Below are 13,941 nucleotides of genomic sequence, written 5' to 3' on the forward strand. Positions count from 1 at the left end.
TGGAGGACTTCAAGAATGTGCCGCTGCTGGAGAAGAGAAAGTGTCCGATGGAGTCAAAAGATTGATTCGGGATGAGAATTACCTGCAAGCAGAGGGGACAGAGTCTATGTCACTCAGGAGTGACCAGGAGATCTAGAAGGCGAATACCTGCCGATGTCGGGTATTGCAGGAGAGTTGACGGTGACCTTGATTCTGCAGGTGGGAGGACTAGGTGATGCTGACGAAGACCAGGAGTCGTGCACGAGCTGTCCCACGTCAGATTTCGAGAGTTATGGGGTCGGTGTCCGGCAGGAGCACCAATGAGCCTTGGCAACAGCAAACAATGTAGACATCGAAGAAGGTGCAAGGTCGGGACCAGCTAGGTCTAGGGGATTCACCACAAGCAGAGGAGTCGGGGCAGGTTCCAAGCAATCAGCAGAAAAAGAAACAAAGGTGGCCCTTGACAAACGCGGCGATCAAGGCTGTGGTTGTGTGTTGTTGTGGATGCTGCTGTATACCATATCTTGCTGCTGATTTTAGATCACGCTTGATAGCATTTTAAAATTGTAAAATTATAACTTGTATACCTTCTAAATTGTCGCTGCTGATTTTAATAGTACGCTTGACTAGCATTTTAATATTGTAGTTTGCACACTGGTTGGGGAACTATCTGAAGCTACCCTTACCTGCACTCTCCTTCCCTCGTGGCCCCGTTCCGCCCCGGCTTGTGCCGTTTGTTGCGGAGGGTCAGATCGAGGAGCATCACTTCCTGTTGGGTGACACCACTTCCGCCCTGCACTGAATCCTCGCAGGTTAGCGGTCTAGTGCTGCCGAGCCTCTCGGCTACTTAGTTCCCGCTTTCAGCTCCCAGCCCATTGACAAACGCGGCGATCAAGGCTGTGGTTGTGTGTTGTTGTGGATGCTGCTGTATACCATATCTTGCTGCTGATTTTAGAGCACGCTTGATAGCATTTTAAAATTGTAAAATTATAACTTGTATACCTTCTAAATTGTCGCTGTTGATTTTAATAGTACGCTTGACTAGCATTTTAATATTGTAGTTTGCACACTGGTTGGGGAACTATCTGAAGCTACCCTTACCTGCACTCTCCTTCCCTCGTGGCCCCGTTCCGCCCCGGCTTGTGCCGTTTGTTGCGGAGGGTCAGATCGAGGAGCATCACTTCCTGTTGGGTGACACCACTTCCGCCCTGCACTGAATCCTCGCAGGTTAGCGGTCTAGTGCTCCCTCCCCTCTTAGTATTTAATGGCGGTATGGAGGAAGCGCAGCGGACGAGCGCAGCGGGAGCGCCGACTTCGCGCCGAAGTCGCGCACAAGTCAAGCCCGTCTGCGCCCGTCCGCGGCCGACCAGGCCCAGGGCCCTGTCGTAATGCTCTAAGTTACTCTTATTCATCTTCCGACCTGCTAAAACTTAATAAATCAGGGCCTATTCCCGCCCGTACGATAAGGGCGACCCAGGACTGTGGCATTTTCGTCTCCTCTGATGCACCTGCTCTTGATTCATTTCTCGTTCCCCCTCAGGCCCCCCATTCGGCACACTCGCTGACCTCTGCTTCTCTACTTATTTACTACCTCAATACCCGCTCCCTTATCCGCCATCAGCTTGAGATATTTCAACTGCTCCACCAGAGCAGCATCGACATCCTTCTTTTAACCGAAACCTGGATCACTGAGGACTCAGGTCCTGATGTCCTCGCTGCAATCCCCTCGGGATACTATATCATGCAAGCCAACCGCCCCGGTGGGCAAACGGGCGGTGGGGTAGCGGCTATCATCAGTTCCCAATATAAATTCTCTGAGATTACTGTTACTCCCATCCCCAAAACTGAATGCTTAGTTCTTAAATTCTCTGCTGATAAATCGTCTTTTATCTGTGTTCTTGTATATAGGCCCCCTGAACATATGCCTCTCTTCCCCCAGCTATTCAGCGACTCGATTTCCCAATTAGCGATCAACCATGCTCATATCATGGTCATTGGCGACTTTAACTATTGGCTGTCGGCTGCTCGGGAAAGTCAACTCTCCTCAGAATTCACTGACTTATTAACTAGCATGAATTTTTCCCAGCACGTTCATTCCCCCACACACTATAAAAGCCATATCCTCGACCAAGTTTGGACGTCCAACCTAGACATTTCCCCTCCTCTTGTTCGTCCCTGCTCCTGGTCCGATCACAGCTTTATTTCATTTCAATTACATCTTCGCATTTCATGCCCTCCTCCCCTCGCTAAGAACCTACGTGCTCACAACTGGAAAAGAGCAAATCTCCCCAATTTTCACGCTACCTTGGCTTCCACGGCACCCTTGCCATCTAATTCGCTAAATGATCAAGCTGATCTTTTGGACGAATGGCTTCTCCTCGCCAGCAATAAAGTGGCCCCTTATAAAAATGTTAAAGCCAAGCGCCCCCACGACGCTCAACGGTGGTTCACGGACCAACTCAAAACCGAGAAACTCGCTTTGCGACAAGCTGAACGCCGCTGGCGCCGTAACTATGATCCACAACTCAAACTTTTATATATCAACTCGCTAAAAACCTATAAACAATTGATTCTGAAAGCAAAAACGGAATACTTCTCTCTAAAAATAATGGACTCTCATAGCAAAACCAAAGACATTTTTGCGATTGTCAATGAGCTTTCCTTGCCTGATAGGGTCACCCCCCAACCTCAACATACCCAAATTCTGTGTGACTCGTTAAATTCATATTTCATCGATAAAATTATAACCATAAAAAACAATATCCCGACCCCTGCATCTCCTCTTCCTCCTCCCCTTCCCCCCAGGAACCCCACCACATTGGCGGAATTTCCCCTTATTTCTCTTCCGGAATTTTCCTCCCTTCTTCTTAAAGTCAGCTCAGGTTCCCCTAATGACTGTTGTCCCCCTTTGATCCTGAGAGAAGCCTTCCTTGCTTGTCCAGGCCCCCCACTGGCACTACTCAATAATTCCCTTGCTACTGGGGAGGTCCCTCGCTCCTTCAAACAAGCAGCTGTTCTTCCCATTTTGAAGAAGCCCAATGCGGACCCCACAATTTTAAGTAATTATCGTCCCATCTCCCTCCTTCCTTATCTAGGCAAGATTTTGGAGACTTATGTCACCCGCTGCCTGAGCTCTTTTATAGAGAAATCTTCCTTCCTCAATTCCCAACAAGCTGGATTCAGACCCCTCCATTCCACTGAGGCGGTCATAGTAGCAGTCATGGACGCCCTCAGGCAAGGTGCCGATAAAAACATCCATCAGGCCCTTGTCCTTTTAGATCTTTCGGCTGCATTCGACACGGTCGATCATGCCATTCTGATCGACCGTGTCCATAATGCTGGCGTTCAGGGGGTGGCCCTTGACTGGCTTAGATCTTTCCTTGACCAGCGCTCACAAGCAGTCCATCTGTCTACTTTTTCTGCACCTTTCACTTCCCTCTCTTGTGGTGTCCCCCAAGGCTCTGCACTGTCCCCTCTTTTGTTTAATTTATATTTGCAACCCTTACTAGCGTCTCTCCGCAACTCCCCTATCACAATTTTTTATTATGCGGACGACCTTCAGTTAATTTTTCCCATTGATTCTTCCCCTTCCACCCGTCTTAATTTTAAGTCTACAATGTTGTCTATAGCTGAGTGGATGTTTCACAGCCAGTTAAAGTTGAATCCCACAAAAACTGAACTTGTACTGGTGGGGGGTCCCTCAAACCCCTGGGATTCCTCCTTCTGGCCAACCTCCCTGGGGGCGGCACCTACTCCTGTGAGAACAGTGAAGAGTCTGGGGGTGATCATTTCAGATGATCTTTCGATGAGACCTCAAATAAACTCGGTCACCTCATCCTGTTTTTTCTATCTCAGGCGGATACGTAAAATCAGCTGGTTTCTCACCAGGGAGGCCTTAATCCAGGTCATCATTGCTCTCATCACCTCCAGGCTTGACTACGCCAACACGCTGTACGCGGGTATTCCCGCCTACCACCTCCATCGGCTGCAGCTGGTTCAGAATCAGGCGGCCCGCCTGATTTTCCGCCAGCCTAAACACCAGCATGTTACCCCCCTCCTTCGTAGTCTTCACTGGCTCCCGGTCTCTATGCGCTGCACCTTCAAATTAGCATGTTCAGTCTTTAAGGCCCTCTCCGAGGCAGCCCCAGTTTTTATCTCGTCCGCTTTGAAACGGCACATCCCCCTCAGAGCTCTTCGCTCTGCTTCCCTGAACCTTCTGGTGGTTCCTAAATTTAAACGGAAAAAACACGGCGGACTGAGCTTTTCTGTGTTGGCCCCCGTCACTTGGAACTCCCTGCCCCCTACACTTCGTCTATGTCCCAGTTATGACTGCTTCCGCAGTTTATTAAAAACCCGGTTCTTCCAGCTGGCCTTTGAATAACCCCCCCCCTTTCCTGATCACTGTATTTGTCAAGAGCGCCATGAAACCATTGGTGAAAGTGCGCGGTATAAATAATTTTAACGTAACGTAACATTTAACGTAACGTAACAGGACCCACAGCCTGAAGGCACTGGAGTCGCAAGAGGACCTCGAGCAGCTCACCAAAAGACGCAGACCACTGTGCAAGCAATGTGATGTGGATGTCGATTCTGGTCACTGGAGATGCTTGAGGTTGGGGCTACTTGGTGGAAGGAAGTTAACAGGCCTTTGTAGCTTCAAGTTGATGCAGTGCACATGGGTTCGGTTCCTGTGGGTCCCACAAGGGTTTCTAGCCTCAAACTTGGTGAGAGGGCAGGGCAGGCCTTGAGAGCTGTGGACAATCAGCACCTGTGTTGCAGAACCTTTCAGGGTACGTAGGAGCTCAGGATCTGCAGACCAATCAGCTTAGTTGCGGTGCCTGCTAATGCAGGGAAGTGACTGACTCCTTCACCTCAAGGAAGCTTCCTTCAGGTGTCTTGGATGCCCACAGGGCTTGGAAGGTTCCTGTATGGTGCACAGGCGATGCAACACACTGAAAGGGGAATGAAGTTGAGCCCAAACGAAGACCATCGAAGTCCAGAGTGCCCAGACGTTAGAAATAGAAGTGGTGTCTGAATTGAATCTTGTCCAACGACGAATCCAGTGACCTACTCCAGGTAATCCCTTAAGTACCATAAGGAAAGGGTTGAGGCAATTTAGGGGACCCTCCCAGAGGAGGGTTTAGACAGGGGGTGGTTACTCCCATGTCCTTTGTCCAGTTTCGCGCCAGAGCGGGAGGCAACGTCTCCCAGAGCTGGTTTGAACTTGACTATGCATAGACTATGCATGGGGACACCAAATGTGACCCTCATGCAGATTCAGTGGTGCTGGCAAGCGCACGCACCTGGCCCCAATACACTAAATCCTTTCTGGGTGGTGGTTTCACCTCCCTGTGACAGGATACATATTGTTCTGTCTCCCCCTGCCCGAGCTTGGTTCAGCGGCAGGAAGGCAGAATTGTGTCTGTGGTCGGCAGCAGCCATGTTGTGCTGTCCGGGTCTCAAAGACTGGTACCAGGAGCACGGAGAGCTCTTCCTGTGCTTGGGATCATACCTCCCACACCATTTACGGTGTGGGGAAGGATTCCAACATGTTTGATACCAAACATAATAGGATTTGTTTCAGCCAATTTCGAGTTGGTCATCACGTAACTACTCAGTGCCCTCTATATAGTATATGGCCGTTTCACTTACAACCCGGGAGAATGGACTCCATAGGCTGTAGAGGTATCCTGCTCATGCAGGGGCCCCCTCACACTTAGAACCAAGCACCCAGCCCTCAGGATTGATAATGTGTATCCAGAAACAGTGGTTACTGTGGACAAATGCATCTAATAAACAATAATAATAAGCACAATGGTAAGAATCAAGAACAAATGGATATCAGAGAGAGAAAAGACCATATACTGCGAGATACTTATAAATCCAAACGTTTATATAAATGAGTATTCACATTGTTCAAAAATCAAGTACATAGTGTCCCAAGTGAAAATAGAACCTACATATCAGTTTGTGACATTTTGTGACATAAAAAATATGTTTTTCAAAATTACAAAGACGACCATAACAGAAGTATCATATAAATTATCACAGCCTTCTAGTACAAGAGTAGGGGCTGGAAAATGGTGCGCTTTGGGTTGTCGATGACGTTTTGACCCCGAAAACAATAGGGGGTCTCTTCAGGACCTAACAATGCAGGGACATCTGAAAGAATGATATTACAAAGGATCAATAAAGACCCAAGGGAAAAAGTCCATCTGCAAGCATAAGCTAAATGGTAACTGGTTGTCTTACCTGACATAAGAATCCACTGTCAGCGTGACAAGTGAGCACCACAAGGAAGTGAGTGTAAAAGGAGAGTACTCACAAGGGACCCAGCCGAGCACTGGTGGGAAGAGGAAATCAATATGAGAATAAATGAGCTTCTTTCTAGTACTGCACAGTGAATAGTACCAATTCTATTATGTTTTAAGACTTACCCCAGTGAGGGGGAGGAAGACTGGCAGTCTTAAAGCATAATGGTAGTTATTTGCTGTATCTGTGAATGTATGAGCCACGACAACCTGTGTTGAAGGGTAGTATTCTAGGGAAAGGGTGACAATACTGAAGGCTTCAGTAATGCGCATATTGTAAGAGATGGCCAGGCCCGCTATTGGATCATTTTAGAATTCCCCAGATGCTCTTACCAATGCAGTTGAGTCGAGGATGACTCCTCAATGCTGTGCAACTGAGGCTGCGATTGTCAGCTTCACCTTTGATCAAAGGGATAAAATGTAGGAGATCTGCGTGAGTCCGTCTCCGCTTGTCAAATGACAAGGATGCAGCAGGAGCTGCAGTAGGTATTTATAGAAGCGCGCTCTACCCGCCATGTTTAGGACGGCGTGGCAGGCATCACTTCAGATAGTGACCAGGTGCATATGTTTTGTGCTGTTCTGTGATCGCTAGGAGGCCTGGTGTTTCCCCATAATGGCAAGCAAGTAGTATGCCATAATTTACCATGTAAAGGATATATTAGCGTACTTGGTACACGCCCATATGTGATTATACCAACAGAGAAAATTATGAAAAATTATAATTTTGGGGTATAGACGCGTTACTACCCAAGGATGTTTTCTATGTCCATGAGGCCAGGACGAAGGGTACAGTATGTTCAAGGGTTCTAATTACCAGTGAATGAGAGTCAGGGGTTACTCGTACTTATTATATAAAATACGAGGCCTCATTAGTATCTCATTTTAAAGTAGGGGAATAGGAGATCCGAGTAGGTTCCAATATAATGACAAGGAGACAGCACCAGCATGTGTGGTGATTATAGCGCTTCACTGACCCTGTTATGTGCGGCGTACACCAGCTGTCGCTTCTGAAAGCCTGAGTTTGCACAAGTGTTATGTTACTTAGTGAGCAATGAGAGGCCTTGTGTATGCCATAGGTGGACCATAATGAGTGGAGTAATGAGCCACAAGTGTATATTATGAAAAAACTTAATAATAAAGTGCAGCATATGAAAGCATTCTATGTAAATGATTAAAAGGGGAAATAGTACATGGGTAAGTGAGATATCTTCTACATATACATGTTGATTATCAAAGGAGGTACATAGTTATAATTGGTGATAGTTAACAGTACTACATTGCATCTGTTTTATGGTTGAGCTAGTTGTCAAATTGCATCAAATTACACGGCTGACATAACTGATATAGTTATTTTGATGGAGTGGCCACAAAACCACGCCATTCCTCAGCTGCATTCAGTCCTTGAATGATAGATTTAGTCCTTTATATCCATTGGCATTCACATCTTTATAGAATCTGTGCTAGGTCACCTTCTCTTTCAGGGATAGTTGCCTTGTCAATGACCTGCCATTTTAGTTCATCACTGTGTGGTTCTTTTCCATGAAATGTGATACCAAAGGGGCGTTCAGCACAGAACCTCTTATCCTGCTTTGATGTCGATCGATTCGTGTTTGACGGGTTGTGAGGTTTGTCCAATATATGGTAAATGACAAGGACACCATATGCAATATACAACATTCCGTGCAGTTCAGTTAAAAAGAAAATTCCAGCATTGTCTAACAAAAAAACAGAAATACCTTTTGTTTACATTCATACTTCTTGCTAGACACGAGATCTGCATAAACTGGATTCTTCCCAGTTCTCCTAAGGTTGATGACTGGGTCCGATCAATAGAAAAATGTAGAAATTTGGATAGAGCCAGAGGGGATTGTAAGCGCACAAAACACTGGGAATTATGGGATAATTATAGGCGGTAGGATAGGAAGGGATGTCCAATGATTTAAACAAGCGCAATCGCAACTTTAAGAGTTATAGCAGCTGGAACAGATATATATAACTCATGGAAAGTGCTTGTTTTAAGGAAAGGCTCTCACCTCAAATCCCGAGGGCGTACAGTGTGAGGTGACCCTGTTGCTTAAACAATAAATATTGCATAATTAGGACAATAATAATAATTTAAAAAAAATCATTGTCTAACGTTACCATGTTCAAAGATTTCTGTGTCAAAGGTAAAGGTACATGCAACACAGTTTCCACACTTGAAATGTCCTTTTACTTCAGGTAGGCCCCAGGCTGATTCGAGTGTGGGAGTTTCAATAGCAGGATCAATGTTCCTGATGAGATGCCGTTTTTTTAAAATAATTAAATTGCGAGACTTGTTTGTGTGTACACTAAAGGTGGTCACACAGATCAGTTTCTTAAGGGGAGTTTTTGTCTTAGGATTGATAAGGCCTGCTATAGGGGTGACTTATAGGTTTTAAGTGCAGTGACCCTAGATATAGAAAACCTATAACTTTCGTAAGTGGTTCTAGCACCAGCTTACAAAGGCTGCAATGGCAGGCCTGTAGTTACAGTTTGAATGGTCTCCCATGGGTGGCATAATACATGTTTCAGCCCATGAGGGACCTCTAGTGTACCTGTGCCCTGGGTACCTTAGTACCATATACTAGGGACTGATACTGGTGCCCCAGTATCCAATCCATGATGTACCTAAGTACTGAACATAGCAATTTAAGAGAGAAAGCTGATAGACTGGGGTACTGGTTAGCAGGATCCCAGTCAGACTAGCCAATAACAGCTTAGCACCAGGCAAAAAGTGGGGGTAACCATAAAGGCAGATCCTACCTTCCTACAGGGTACAATGATTGTGTTCGACCAAGATTTAGGCATGTTAGCACCACTTAAATTATTAAAGATATTGATCAGCAAAGGGGACCATAAGCTAAAGTTACATGCAGGGAAATCAACTGGAATGCCATCCGACCCAGGGGCCTTACTGGTTATTCCAGTAATGCAGTAACAACCTCCTGGAGTTCAATCTCACATTTTAGTGAAAGTGTAGGACCATTTGCAGGGTTCATACCAAGGTTACAGTTAGTCAGTATTAAATAAATGTTGGAAAAATGCCCCACACATTGCTCTATTGGTATGTGACAGCTGATTACAGTCAAATAATTATGATTACTTCTAATGGAACTTACTGTTTTCCCAAAAAACTGTGGGATCTCTTGACTAAGAGGCAGAAATAAGCTGCTGTCAGTTCTTGTCCTTAATCTCTTTGCACCTGGTGCTAATTTGTTTTCTGTGCTTCTGACCACTATTATGCTTTTGTCCCTTTGTTTCAAGCATATTTTAATCACCTATTGGTGACAGAGCAGACTCCCTTAAACAGTCTTGAAGAGGGTTTCTTCCTATGATTAATGGAAATAATTAGAAGACTTTTAGAAGTAGCTCACAGCTCCACATAGGCAGCCAAATCAGTGCAACCTCACTCCCTGATCTGAAAGACAAGCACAAACGTAACTGTGATTGACTTAAATAAAGCACTGAAATGGGAACTTGGGTTTGATATTTTCCATTTGAGACTAATGCTTCATTACAAAGGGGGAGAATAGAACCACTACCAAGGAGTCATGATCCCTATAATGCTTAGTGAGAATATCAAATGGTAGTAAGCGGCTTGTGAGACTTCTGGATAAAAAGATATAGTCAACGGTTGAGGAACACACTAGGCTCCAATCTTTTATGTTTGTTCACCAAATCATGTTTAAATACACATTTATCTAGCTCCGTCCCTCTCTTGTTACTACAAAACATGGGTGACTTTGTAACTTGTAGATTTTGTGGGTGGCTTCTTAGGTTGACCTCCATACCTATATGTGTAATAAAGTCTCCACAAATTACCCAGTTTGAAGCTGTGAGAGGGAACCAGGAAGAGAACACAATTAACCAATTCACAATAGCTGTTAAAATTAGAATAAGTAAAGTCATCCTTATAAAAGTTAACAAGAAAATGTTTTAAATCCCTGTCAACAAAAAAGTCTGTATCTCTTCATTTTTATCACATTTATACTGGAGAAGCTCACATTAAGAGCAAGCTTAAATCTGACTGTGAGACAACCCTTCGCTCTGCCTGAGTTTGACCGAACAGCAGGAACAGGCAGGCAAGTGTATACATCACAAGCAAGGTCATTGATAGACCAGGTCTCCTGCAGCATAATGATATTGAATGTTCTAGTTAAGCCTGGGCGGAGTTCGTGTAGTTCGCGGAGTTCCGTGCAAAAAAAACTGTCGCACTACGCGGCGCTGCACGAGTGGTGGAGTTTCTTTAGATAAATGCAGTTCACAGTGATTTTCCGTGCCAGGTGCTTGTCCACACTGTGCAATCACTGGGAACGGCATCATGCACAGCACAAGTGAGCACTGCTTCCTTTCTGCCGATCGAGTACATTTTTACTCGAGCGGCAGCTTTCTTAATGCGAGCGGGCGTTTTCTCAACACGAGTGGTCACCAGCATACACAGCCACTCACAATGAGAAACCTTACCCCCTGCATTGAGAAATCTCCCCGGGAAGTTGATTTTCCGCGCTCACCAACTTGCTGTTGATGATCGCGAACGAGGAAAAATCTCACCAGAAGGTGGATTTTTCCTGCTCACGCTCGCCAACTTGATGTTGATGAATGCGAGCAAGAGAAAAAACGTAGCGGAGCGGAGTTTTTTGGAGCTCCGCGTAACGCGGAGTGCAGAAAACTCCGCAAACTCCGCGAGCGGAGTGGAGTTCACCACCCAGACTTGGTTCTAGTAAAGGATAGGCATTCCTTATTACAGGTTTTAGAGGCAACACTAGCAATGTTCTAGCTGATACGTAGACATATGTATCATTTGAACGTGTTGTCATGCCTGTTATATTATTTTTCACATGTCCAGTGTGTTCTCTTAAAAACAATCTTCCAGGACCTAGATGCAATATTGTGGTCATTAATATTTGGTACGGGCAGACGACGAGTGGCACTGGCCAAGCTGAAATTGCCAACGGATAGATGGGGAATCCGTGCTTCAGACATTACAGAATATTACCTGACAGCGCAGCTCCATTTCCTGGCATTATAGCTGGCCGACTTAAAATTGCACTTAACAGGAGAGGAACTGTGTAGGCTCTGATGCTGGCCACTGCCAAGGATACCAAACACAGCTCACAGTTAGTCTAGCTTTCTATGCTGCACAGGGTCACTGTATGCAGCACGGGTTCAGACAATGGGAGCAGGAGAATTAAGCACCGTAGTCTGCGTCTTCCATAACAAAGCACTAATGTCATTCCAAACATTAGAATTGAACTGGGAGATACCTTGCAGTAAATTCCTGCTCCACACAAGAATCATGCACACCTTTCGGCAACTATAGGGGGTGGAGGAGGCGGAGCCCTGGTGCACATTCTCATCTAAACACTATACATGGTGGGGGAGGGTGGTAGAGTGGTATCATGGCTTTATAAGGCACTACTGGAGTTTACTGCGATTTCTTTGCAACCATTGAGAGACAAATGAGACGACACAGTAGACCGAGTGTTTAATGACAAAGAATGGCAAAGGGCTCTAGAATATCCTAAAAAGGTCATGTTCAAATTTGCTATATCCAGTTTTATATCTGTCACAGAGCTTACCTCTTCCGTAGTAGACTGAGCTGGATATTTCCTACACCGAAGCCCTCTACCCTGGATGTAGGAGCGATGAAGCAAACTTCCAACACATGATGTGGGATTGCCCCCGCCTGACTGGCAGGCAATGTATTAGATCATGGGTACTCACAAACTTTCTCTCAGGGGCCAAATTTACAGTGTGGTTTGTGGCCGAGGGCCGCACCGGTGGGGGCGGGGTCAGTGGGGGAGGTTGGCGGGGCTGGAGCAAAAAAAAACACAGGACCCTGCACCGGACGCCTTCGTCCACAGAGCCACCAGACCCGGCATGCACACATCTTTCTCTCTCTCTCTCTCTCTGTCTCCCTCCCTCTCTCTCTTCCTCTCTCTCCCTCCCTCTCTCCCTCTCTCTCTCTCTCTCTGTCCCCCTCTGTCTCACTCTCTTTCTTCCTCCCGCTCTCCCTCTCTGTCTCTGTCCCTCTCTCCCCCTCTGTCTCCCTCTGTCTGTCTCCCTCCCTCTGTCTGTCACCCTCTGTCTGCCGCCCTCTGTCTGTAGCCCTCTCTCTCCCTCTGTTATCGCCCTCCCTCTGTCTCCTTCCCTCTGTCTCCCTCCCTCCCTGTCTCCCTCTCTCTCTCGCTCTGCCTCCCTCCCTCTGTCTCCCTCCATATGTCTCTCTCTCCCTCTCTCTGTCTCCCTCTGTCTCCCAATGTCTCACTCACTCTGTCTCTCTCACTCTCTCTCTCCCCCTCTCTCTGTCTCCCTCCTTCTCTTTCCCTCTGTCTCCCTACCTCTCCCTGTCTGTCTCTTTCCCTCTGTCTCCCTCCTTCTGTCTCCCTCACTCTGTCGCCCTACTCCCTCTGTCGCCCTCTTCCCTCTGTCTGCCTCCCTCTGTCTGTCGCCCTCTGTCTGTCGCCTTCTGCCTCCCTCTCTCTGTCTCCCTCCCTCTGTCTCCCTCTGTCTGTCTCCCTCTCTGTCTGTCTCCCTCTCTGTCTGTCTCCCTCTCTCTATGTCTCCCTCTGTCTGTCTCCCTCCCTCTGTCTCCCTCCCTCTGTTGCCCTCCTCCCTCTGTCTCCCTCCCTCTGTCTCCCCCTCTCTCTGTCTCCCTCTGTATCCCTCTCTCTCTGTCTCCCTCTCCCTCCCTCTCCCTCCCTCTGCCTCCCTCTGTTTCCCTCTCTCTCTGTCTCCTTCTCTCTGTCCCCCTCTCTCTGTCTTCCTCTCTCTGTCTCCCTCTGTTTCCCTCCCTCTGTCTTCCTCCCTCTATCTGTCTCCCTCCCTCTGTCTGTCTACCTCCCTCTGTCGCCCCCTCCTTCTGTCTGTCTTACTGTGTCTGTCACCCTCTGTCTCCCTCCCTCTGTCTCCCTCCCTCTGTCTCCCTCCTTCTGTCTCCCTCTCTCTCTGTCTCCCTCTCTCTCTCTGTCTCATTATCTCTCTGTCTCCCTCTGTCTCTCTCCCACCCTCTGTCTCCCTCCCTGTCTCCCCCCTGTTTCCCTCCCTCTGTCTCCCTCCCTTTGTCTTCCTTCCTCTATCTCCCTCTGTCTGTCACCCTCTGTCTGTTACCCTTTGTCACCTAACCCCAGCTTCCCGGGCACACACACAGCCACACCCGAGTACTTCACAGGTCTTTAAAAGATCATTTACTTGTTAATGAGGCTTTATTGTGAATCGCCCAGCTCCCATAAAGCAGAGTGTCTCGGAGTCCATGCTGCTGTGGCGGTGTTTGCTGACACTTTAATTTTTTTAAATAAAACACAGGTACAATGTCTGCAAGATACGCGGGCCACCAAGGAAGGCTTGCCGGGCCACTGGCGGCCCACCCGCTGTACTATGAGTACCCGTGTATTAGATAATTGGTACATGGTTGAGAGAATTGATGTAGGGTCAATTGAGAACATGATGCTGGGTGCGTACAGGCTAAAGTCGAACCTTAAGGTATGTATGTATGTATGTATTTTTATTTTTGTATAGCGCATAACTCACCGTTCGGTCTCAGAGCGCTCGCGGAGGACTAGGCTATAGAGGACTGGCGAGGGATTTAATTTCAGTTAAAAAGCCAAGTTTTAAGGTTTTTACGAAAAGT

This window comes from Lissotriton helveticus, chromosome 6 (genome assembly GCF_964261635.1).
Source record: "Lissotriton helveticus chromosome 6, aLisHel1.1, whole genome shotgun sequence".
Lineage (NCBI taxonomy): Eukaryota > Metazoa > Chordata > Amphibia > Caudata > Salamandridae > Lissotriton > Lissotriton helveticus.